This window comes from Chaetura pelagica, unplaced genomic scaffold (assembly GCF_000747805.2).
Source record: "Chaetura pelagica isolate M959 unplaced genomic scaffold, ChaPel_1.0 scaffold27, whole genome shotgun sequence".
Classification (NCBI taxonomy): Eukaryota; Metazoa; Chordata; class Aves; order Apodiformes; family Apodidae; genus Chaetura; species Chaetura pelagica.
In genome coordinates this window covers 1308852-1320112 of record NW_009954020.1, presented here as the reverse complement: position 1 = coordinate 1320112, position 11261 = coordinate 1308852, and the positions used below count along the sequence as shown (strand labels likewise).

The 11261-nt window shown below is 39.5% G+C and overlaps 1 pseudogene; it reads left to right on the top strand.

Annotated features, from left to right (window-relative positions):
- Positions 1-11261, top strand: part of LOC104392845 — a 165833-nt pseudogene that overhangs the window by 22572 nt on the left and 132000 nt on the right.

Below are 11261 nucleotides of genomic sequence, written 5' to 3'. Positions count from 1 at the left end.
GCTCACATCTGGCATGCCACCAGAGCAGGTCCTCAACTGCCCCAACCTCTGAAACAAATTTTGTTTTGTCTCTTCACTCCTGTGATCTGTGGCTTGTCCCACAGAAATTAAGGTTAGCATTTTATGGTAAAGACAAAACGCCCAATAGCTCTTGCTGCACACCTGTGCAGCATGAGAGCATTTTTAAGTGTTCACACACAAGTTACTAATGTCAGTCAGTCAGCTGGTCTGTGACAGCCACGTACAGAAAAGCTACCGGAGATCAGCTGGCACTCAGTAACTCACTACATCTCTTAGCAGCTCTGTTTTATGTGCTTGCTTTACCCTTGTACCAAGGGTAATGCCCTGAGGTTACTCTAGAAGAATGTTTGGGTGAGTGAGCCTAACAGTTTTGAATTACTATTAAAAAAGAAAATAAAACGTGTTTTTTCTCTGAAGTTATTTTAACATATGGTGCTAGTTCTCTACTTCTCACTTCGTAGTCCGAAGTTGCCAGCACAGATGTCCTGTTCTTGCATCTGTAGTTCCCTAACTGACTACATTTCAGATTTAAGAGAAACTCTCACAAATCTTAAATGAATCACCTTTTACATGTGAAAGAAGTTTAATGTTGGTGTTTGTCTAAGTTGACAAAGATCAATCCAGAGTGCTTTTATTTAGTATGTAGCATGTTTACTATACATGTAACACAAAGCTGATAAGCACATAGTTTATGCTGTACTGTAATCATATTGTCTATAGTTATATTGAACTGTTCCTGGTAGGAAATACAGAATGTGTGATTTAACATATAAATTCTGCTCTAATATGTATTTTTCAATTGACTTTACAGTACCATAACAGCTTGGGGGAAAGACCATGAAAAAGATGCTTTTGAACACATAGTGATGCAGTTTTCTTCAGTGCCTGTATCTGTGGTTAGCGACAGCTACGACATTTACAACGCTTGTGAAAAAATATGGGGTGATGACTTAAGGCATATAATTGAAGCCCGAAGTCCAGAGGCACCACTTATTATTAGACCAGATTCTGGGAATCCCCTTGACACTGTTTTGAAGGTAATCCTTTCTTGAAGTCATTTGTTTACAAGACTGGGGAGGGCAGTTGTTGGTTTTGTAAAGACTGGCTAACAAACATAGGAAAGGTAATGCTCTAACTTGGTATGTGTAGTATATAGTTGATGCTGGATGATTTGGATTTAGGAAAAAAGTAAGCATTTCCCTGTCTTGATATAGATACGGAAGCTTTTGCAGTCTGAAGAGCTTAATCTTTTTCATCAAACCCATTCTTGCATACTATTCTTGAAATTTTTACAACAGCTGGAATGGTTCTATAAGGAGAGATCTTTCATCATTTAACAATTAATAAAATGGGAAACAACTTGAGCATTAATAAATGTCAGGTGAATAAGACATCACCCAGTTTAGATATCTTGGTGTCCTGTATTAATGTAATTCACTGTTTTATGCACAGTGCCATGTGACCTCCAAGTTGAAAAATGCTTCTTTCCTTATAGCTCTTTAGAGAGTATGATTGTTTCAGTTCTAGAATAAAAGCTGTTAATACCTCTGAATTTGAGTAGCTGGAAAGTCAGGGAGATTTTAGTTACATTTGTACTCTTATCAAATTAGATCCATACAGCTTTAATATCTTTTATTTTTTCCTTTGGGACAAGTGAGATATCACAAATAAAAACTTTAATAATCTTTATCAGATCGGATAAGAAAAACTCCTAACTGAAGTGTTTCATTTTAATTATTGGTGGCTAACAAAATCACAGAAAGCTGAAAGCCTCATCCACCATCTTAAGAGAGGTCAGAAGAAGAACAGAATCTTCAGTTGACACATTTAATAGCAAAAACTCGCAGCAGCCAAAGTGAAAGGAGGGAAGCATGGTTCTGATTAGCTCTCAGGTACAAGTTTATAAAGGCCATATGGCCTGTGACTGCTTTAATCTAATTGCTTCCACCACAATGGCTGGCATGCTTTTTGTTTGTGTGCCTATGTGCATAGATTTAGAGCAGGATATGTGGATATGTTTATGGACTTTTTTTAGTTTTGTTTTTCAGAGCATGACTCAAATGTGGAAATTGTGGTTATTGGAATGGCAGGTTTTTAATTTGAACTATCACCCTTATTTTTTTAATAGGTCTTGGAGATCTTAGGGAAGAAGTTTCCCATTACAGAGAACTCAAAAGGCTACAAGTTGCTGCCACCATATCTCAGAGTTATTCAAGGGGACGGTGTGGATATCAACACACTGCAAGAGGTAAGAGATCCAGTTCATATGTCAGGGTGACATCAGCAATGTTGATATTTAATCTGGACTCTGTTATTACTAGTCAGATATTGCAGCTTCCCTGCTGACCCCGCCCTGCCCTTCATTCCAGACACTGGCAGCGGTATCTCAGTGCATAGAACAAATTCATTAAAGCTCCACAGGGAATTATTAAAATGTATAAAAATACCTACAAGGCATTTCCTAATCCCCCTGTTGTAACTCTTCTCCTCCCATTGTCTCTTCTTTTGTTTGCTTTCATCCTGCTTGTCAAGTCTAATTCAGATCAAAATCTGACCGTGTTTGGTCCTTTCATTGGTATCTAAAGTACACTGCACAATTGCTGTGCTATAGCAATACTAGTAATGAACTGGTTTGGCTTATCAGTTATGTATCATCTGAAGTGTGCTTGCACTCATTTTGAAGGTCTGGTTTTAAAGGAGACTTGTTAAAAACAACAGTAAGGGAGACAAGTTCATTAATTTGGCAGGTAGTGGAATAAGGATTGTTGAAAGCCCAAAAAAAATGTATAACAGATTTGACTGTAGTCTTGAGTCAAAAGTGCAATTTCATCAAGACAAAAACTGGCTGCAGGCTTGAAATTAGTTATAAATTTTCTAGTATTGACTAGATTAAGATAGTAGGCAATGTAATGTGGCTACAAAGGTGCAAACTGTAGTAACTAGAGATGACAAAGGGCATGTAAAAGAAGGAGGACTTGACTTGATCAGGTTTGCCCTTGATCATTCATATTCAGCTGAATTAGAGTTCAAAACCAGAAAGAAGCTGAACAATTTTAAGATCAGTTTTACTTGATTTTATTGACGCTTGTCTTAGCTTTATTGATCAACACATCCTTAGATTCTTCTTAACAAAGTTGACTGTTGCTGCTCCTAAAAATTAGAAGCAAGAGACATACCAGTCTTATTTTTCAGTTGATCTGAATCTATCTGCTTATCTAACATGGGCACAGGTTAGAACCTCAACAACAGAACTCAAATTTATCACTTGCATCCTCAGACAGCCGTTAATTGTCAGAGGATGTAGGGAAACAACTAGGAAAGCTAAGGCCTCCTGGGAATTAAACCTTGCAAGAGAGGCAAAGGACAACAAAAAAGACTTCTTCGAATACATTGCAGACAAAACTAACACTAGAGGCAATGTAGGCCCAGTGCTGAACGAGGTGGGTGCCCTGGTGACAGAGGATACAAACAAAGTGGGGTTACTGAATGCTTTCATTGTCTATACTGCTGGAGACTGTCCTCAGGAACCCCAGACCCCTGAGGCCCCACAGGAAGTCAGGATAAAGGAGGAGTTTGCTTTGGTTGATAAGGACTGGGTTAGGGATCAGTTAAGCAATCTGGACATCCGTAAATCCATGGGTCCTGATGGGATGCCCATGCAGGTGCTGAGGGAGCTGGCAGAAGTCTTTGCTAGACCACTCTCCATCATCTTTGGTAAGTCATGGAGAACAGGAGAAGTGTCTGAGGACTGGAGGAAAGTCAATGTCACTCCAGTCTTCAAAAAGTGTAAGATGAGGTCCCAGATAACTACAGAGTGGTCAGCCTCACCTCTGTCCCTGGAAAGGTGATGGGACAACTTATCTTCCTCGTGCGGAAAGGCTGAGGGAAGTTGCTCTCTTTAGTTTGGAGGAGACTGAAGAGCGACCTCAGTACTGTTTGCAAATATGTAAAGGGCAACTGTCAGGAGGATGGAGCCAGGCTCTTCTCAGTGTTGTCCAGTGATACGATAAGGGGCAATGTGTGCAAGCTGGAGAATTGGAGGTTCCATGTAAACATAAGGAAAAACTTTTTAATGGTTAGGGTGACAGAGCACTGGAACAGGCTGCGCAGAGAGGTTGTGGAGTCTCCTCTAGAGACCTTCAAACCCTGCCCAGATGTGTTCCTGTGTGATGTATTCTAGATGTATTCTAGGTTAACCTGCTCTGGCAGGGGAATTGGCCTAGATGATGTTTTGAGGTCCCTTCCAACCTCCAACATACTGTGATTCTGTGATTGTATGATATTTCTTTTGTGGGAGGTTGCAACCTTAAACTTACTCACAGATATTTCAAGTCCTAAATCAACAGCTACATTTTTAAGAGGAAACAAACACATCTTAAAGTAGTAGCCTAAAATGATCAAGAAAGAAAGATGGAAAAAACAATCTGAAATGTGAGAATATAGCTCATGTTTTTGGAAATGTGACACAAATAATATTCCAAGTTGGGAGTCATCTTGTTGAAAGTAGAGGGAGAGTGTGAGAGCAAACTTTTGGGGGGAGTTTATGTTTAGCATAAAAACAAAGATGGCTGTGGGCTTAACTTTGTGGCTTGGCAACTAAAGCAAAGCTACAATGTTGAACAAAGGGGTCCCCCTCCTATGTGGGAGAAGAAAACCTGTTTACCAGCTGATACTTGGAGTCATACATTGCAAGGAACTATGTGGTCATAGTTTGCATATTCCTTCCCACAGGGAGCTAGTACGTCCTGCTCTCTCTCCATCTGTCCACCACGACAAGTATGGAAATAATTCCCTGAGTCTCCTGCCACTATGCTGAGCCTTTTCAGACTCTTCCTATCACCACTTGAAATGGGAGTATGCTTTTCCATTGTTAAAGAAGATGAATCTACCATGATGTCAATGACTGAGTGGACTTCATGTATTTGGTCTCAGTCACGGTATTTTTAGTCTAACTGGAGACAATGTTGCTGATTTAGACCATCTGCTGAAAGATGACATCCTTTTGAGGCACTCACAGGCCATAAACAATAACTGCTCAACATGCAGAGAGATGTTTTACGCGTCTATGCACCATTTCCATTAGAGGATCTCAAAGCTCTCTACCAGTGAGTTCAGCTTCCCAGAGTCTTCAATAACTGAACAATACTCCTGTTTTACAAATGGCCAGATGAAAGCCCAAAGAAGCCAAGAAATCAGAATTCAAGATCACTCAGCAAATCTCCGGCAGGATGGGGAATAGAAACCAGGTTACCTTACATGTGGTTCTGCACTTTATTCTCTCCCCTGGTGCTCTGACCTCACTGTACTGCATGAACTTCATCATAACTATATGGGATATGCAGCTGTTAGCAATAATACACTACCTGTTTGAACTAAAAACACATCGGCAGCTGGAACTACAGTAGGTTAATAGCTATTCCAAGAAGCAATCATTTAAGGTACCAAGAAATTGCTTCTGTTAACCTTTTCCCATCGTGACATTTGACCAGTTTATATGCAGGTTACAAAGGTCGCCCATTATCACCACTTTATGAGACTTGGGTTCCCTCTGATCTTTCCCCACATTCTGCATTCAATAGCCTCTACCTGATCCGGAGAATGGTAATATTAACCAGCTATAATACATTTTTTTCTTTATGACCCAGGGCCTGCAGACACAGGGAAAATCTAATATACCTTTCTTCTCACTTAGATTGTTGCTCTTCTTAGAGTCTTACATCCTTTTTATGGTGAAATCTTATTCCCCTATATCTTTGACCCTGCCTCAATTTCATATGTATTTTAAGGTTGGATATTGTGTTACAAAACATATCCCGGATGTTCTATGTTTTCCAGTTATGCCTGTTTTGTTGATATATCTTTCCACTTTCAACCTGTTGTACAACTTGTGTCACTGTTTAGATATTTACAGCTTCTACTTTACAACAAGCTTTACATAGATCTGTGTGCTATCTAACAGAGTTGTAAAATATTAAGGTGTGTCAGTCTTATCAAGTCCTTTTGAGGTTCAGGCAACCAGCACGTCTAACTTCCTTGCCTGATTTGTATGCGTTCAAGGACAAAAGTCATTCATGAAATCATTTTCCAAAGCGACTTAACAAAGACCCCTTAGGGGAGAAAGGGTATGTTTTGATCTAAATTTGTATCATACAGAAAGTTGTACAGAGAAAAAGGAATGTGGTGATGATTTAATTATTCTCTTCAAAGAAAAAAAGCATATTATTAGCAAGAGGATTGACTCAGGTTTGTATTGGTTGAAGTTCCTATTAGTGGTTTTGAAACAAGGGAGACTGATTGATTCTTGTTCACTCATTAAACTCATTAATTTACAAAGATTCATTGCACTGGTGTTAACTTGAGAGTTGCAGGAAGTTGTAGAAAGAAACTGAATACGGTGCAGATAAAGTTATTTCTTAAAGGCTGATCATCGATTCCCTGCAAGGCTTCCTTTGAACTGCATTTTTGAGGCTTGTTTTCTGTAGTTTTCACATGTCTAACTGATGAAGGGGGATGGACACTCACCTCCTGACCTAAAGCATTTTGTAAAATTGTCTCCAGAAGCTGTGACTTTAAGAAATAACATTTTGACATCTAGTAGTTTTATTGCTGTTATTTCTACCTTCTTGAGCTTTTCCATCATGAGAAAACAAACACAAGGGTTTGAATTGTCAGCTGTTCCAGCATTACCAGTACAACCTAAGGACATTGTGGGATTATCTTTCTTTGAGTCAGGCCATACCCAATACAATTTCTTCCTTAGATATCATATCAGCAATAAAAGATGTGAATACTTGTTCTGTTATGCAGGAAGACATTGAGCTCCTTCACAAGCCTAAAGCAAACTAAGGTGTGGACTACAGGAGATGAAATTAAAAACTTTATTTCAGCTATTGCCCTAGATCAAAACAATCAGCACGTTTCTGACAAAAGCCATCAGGTTAAATTACCTTCCCTACCAACAACTGCCTGTAATTTATTACAGTCTTGCTTTATGCTTTTTAGAACAAACTATCAGGATTTAAGGAACAGACAGTGATCCCGTGCTCAGTGCTTTTCTAAAAATTACGCATCTTTTAAATACCTGAATTTGGTTACAAAGCAGCAAATATCCCCCATTCTCTACTAAGCTCTGTTTCAGAAAATGTTGGCTGTGATGTGACAGTTAAGCTGCCCATGATGAAAAGGATCTGTTCTCTGTTACACTCATTAATGGATTAGCATCTTGTTGGTTGAGGCAACACTTCTCCTCTGCAGTCCTTGATGCCGAAAGGTTATGTAGGAACGCAGGAGGTCAACTCTGTTACTTTTTATGGAGGCAGAAAATGGCATAAAATGAAAATAATTTCCTGTGAAAGCTGAGGACATTCTTTCATTAGATTTGTTTCCTGTGCTAGGTCATATGGCTTTTTTTTTCCTTCTTTCTTTCGTTCTCTTTTTTTTTTTTAAACACGGATTTGCTGGTTTCCTGTGCCCCCAGGGCCTTAGAGATCAGCTTTTATGAGACCAGGCCCACCAATGCTGTTTTGTTTTACATAGGAAGAATGAATGAACTAAGTGAATCAAAAGCACCAGAGGTGTGCTTGATAAGGGAAAGCAGGTGATAGACATTTGATAGAGACTACATTAGTCAAGTTATAAAAAACTGAATTATCACTAAGCCACTTTTAAATTGCCACTTTACTTTGGTACCTCACAACTACAGGTGACACATCCTCTTCCAAACAGCCTCAGCTGGACTTCAAACAGTCCTGGTTAGTCACCTGCTTCTTTTTTTCACTATTGAACATAAATTGTTGAACAATAATAAGATCCAGAGATTTTCATGTTTTTTTTCACCCTCATGAAAGCTGTTGTTGCCTGTTGAGGGGGAAACAGCTCATCACCTCTTTCCCCAGCTTTGGTGGAATGCAGAGTGAAATGAAGTCTTTCATTCTCACTGCCAGTGGACCTGAATCCCAGAAAAATTACTGAGAGTCCCAGAGATATGCTCTGGACAGGTCATGGGCTAGACAGCACAAAAGAAGGAGATTATATGACATATCAGATTGTGCTGATGGGCTGATTTCTCAATATCACAGCTAAAGTTTATTTATTTTTTTGTTTATTTTATTTTTTTAATTTATTTTTGTTTAAGAAAAAAGCACAATAAATACAAGAAATAAAAGAACATCTGTAAACAGGGCAACGAGGTTTGAACTGATTATTACCACCGAGAGACTAAATCTTGTGGTTATAATAAATAGCCTGGCAAAACTATCAGTTCGTCACTTAGTAGTCCTCAGAAAGTCAAACTGAATATCAAGATGCTAGGAAAGGAACAAGGAAGAAAACAGAAAACACCATACTATGTAAAATCCATGTACACCTGCATTTTTGTTATGGTGTTTAACTTTGGATGCTTTCCTTCCCTCTCTCCCCCCCACACCTTCAAAAATGTTGTAGTAGAACTAGGAATGTTTTCAAGAAAGACAAAAAAGGGTAATCAGAGGCATGAAATAAATTCCATATGAGGAAACAAATACATAGACCAGGACTTTTCATCCCAGGAGAGGAAGGTAAGTGGAGGGGAATCTCTGAAAGCATGAATGACATGGAGAAGGTGAAAAGGAAATTATTTTTCACTGTCTCTTCTAGTACAAGAACTAGGACATCAATCTACCAGGCAGTATGTTCGTAGACAAAAATGTGATTTTTCTCCACCCAGACATGAAGAACTCCTTGCCCCTGAACATTGTGGATGCTGGAAGGCTTCACAGTTTCCAAAAGTGACTGGAAAAAATCATGAGAAGAAAAAAAATGGATTTTTATTAAACACAAAGACACCACTATCCATCTCAGCCACTACATTGATCTAACCTGATTCAGCTGTTCGTATATTCTCATACTATATTCTCAGAGGGGGATTATGAGATTTCTTGTAGTTCACCTCTAGGTATGAACTATTTTGATTCTGACTGGTTTCTAAGCTCAAAAATCATTGCTCAGTTCAAGTAGGAATTTTGTCTGAATATGGGTTTATTAAAGACTGGAAAAGAAAAGACATCCCCTGGAATTTATGTGGAATGAGTTACCTTATCAATGCAAGTGACTGTGGGTAATCTCTAAACCTTGAGTAATTGCACTAAGAAGCTATGTATTTAGCACTGATTATAGTGCATGAACACATATAGGACTGTTTCCGAAGAATTTTCAATTGATTGTGTCAGGCAGATCATACAAAACACAAGGACTTTGGGAAATGTTTGCCTTATTCTTTTTTTTCTTGTCCAGTAATCTAAAAATACACTGTCTGAAGTAGTGCCTCTGAGGCATTTAATTCCTTTTAACTTTAGAGACCTCACCTACCATCTGAACCCTTGAACAAAAGGTGCTGTAGAACTCAGATCATTATTTTCTGTCCTACTGTAAATTAAATAAATTCACTTCCTGCTCAAGGAATACAAGATCTGCAATGTTGTCATTATTTTTGTTTGGTACCTCTTTTTCTCTCCTCTGATCACTTGAGTATTATACAGAATATATTTTACAGCAGTGCCTAATGAACAATTTTCCTTCAATAATAACAGCAGACAGGCCATAAGAACGTAGGTGGTCAGAAGCAGAAGAGTCTTTCTGTTGTCTGCAGATGGCAAATACTAAGTGCCCCCACTAGAAATTTTGACAGATGAGCTTATTTTTCAAGGAAGAAACCTCAAAAGACAATGCTTTTTGTTGTTAATGGATGACCTGTTACTTTACCAGACCATTTCGTTTCAGTGGTCAATTGTTTGTGTCATTTTTAGCAGCAATTTGTAATACCTTAATTTTTCAGAATTGTTGTTGTAATGAGAGGTGATACAGAAATACAAATCATACCACAAGCCGAACAAGGAACGAAAAAAGCAATGAGAGTTAAAACAAAGTGAAGCTGTGCTCAACTAAAAAGACCGAAAAGCCTTCAGGAAGGCTTTTGACACTATATCTCCCATAATATCCTGTGGGTTGGATGAGTGGACAGTAAGGTGGACTGAGAGCTGGTTGAGTCACAGAGCTCAAAGGGTGGTGATCAGTGGTGCAGTGTCGAGTTGGAGTCCTGTGACCAGCAGTGTCCCCAAGGGTCAGTACTGAGTCTGGTCTTGTTTAATATATTCAACAGTGACCTAGATGAGGGGACAAAGTGTATGCTCAGTTCACTGATGATACAAAACTGACAGGGGTGGCTGGCATGCCAGAGGGCTGTGCTGCCATCCTGGATAGGATGGAGAGTTGGGAAGAGAGGAACTTAATGAGATTTAACAGGAGCAGATGTAAGGTCCTGCACCTGGGGTGGAACAGCCCTGTGCATCAGTATAGATTAGGGGCTGACCTGACGGAAAGCAGCTCTGAGGAGGATCTTGGAGTCCTGGTAGACAATAATGAGCCAGCATTATGCCCTTGTAGCCAAGAAAGATAATGGTAACTTGAGATGCATTAGGAAGACTGTGGCCAGTAGATCAAGGGAGAACATCCTCCCCCTTTATTCTGCCTTGGTGAGGCCACATCTGGAATACTGTGTTCAATTCTGGGGTTCCCAGTTCAAGACAGACCGAGAACTGCAGGAGAAAGTCCAACGGAGGGCAACGAAGATGACTGAGGGACTGGAGCATCTCTCTTATGAGGAAAGGTTGAGAGAGCTTGGTCTCTTCAACCTGGGGAGGAAAACACTGAGAGAAGACCTTATTAATGTCTATAAATACCTGAAGGGCAAGTGTAAGGAGAATGGAATCAGGCTCTTTTCTGTAGTACCCAGCAATAAGACAAAGGACAATGGGCAAAAGCTGGAACATAAAAAGTTCCATCTAAACATGAGGGAAAACTTCTTTACAATGAGGATGACAAGGCGCTGGAACAGGCTTCCCAGGGAGGTTGTGGAGTCTCCTTCTCTGGAGACATTCAAAACCTGCCCAGATGCAGTCCTGAGCTATGTGCTCTAGGGGATCCTGCTTTAGTGAGGCAGCCAGACTAGGTGATCTCTGGAGGCTCCTTCCAACTCCAATGATTCTGTGTAAACTACAGCTAAGATACTGTTACAATGGTGTTAACTGCAACCTTCCAGAGAGTCTTCAGAGAGGAGCAAAAGAACTGAGTAAGCAAACTCATCTCTAAATTGAATATTATCAAAAATCACATGCCATAAGTATACATTTCAAGGTATAGTAAAAAAAGAGTCAATCTGATGTGAAGCTGTCACAAGGCTGTAGTTCAGGATATCAATTGTTTGT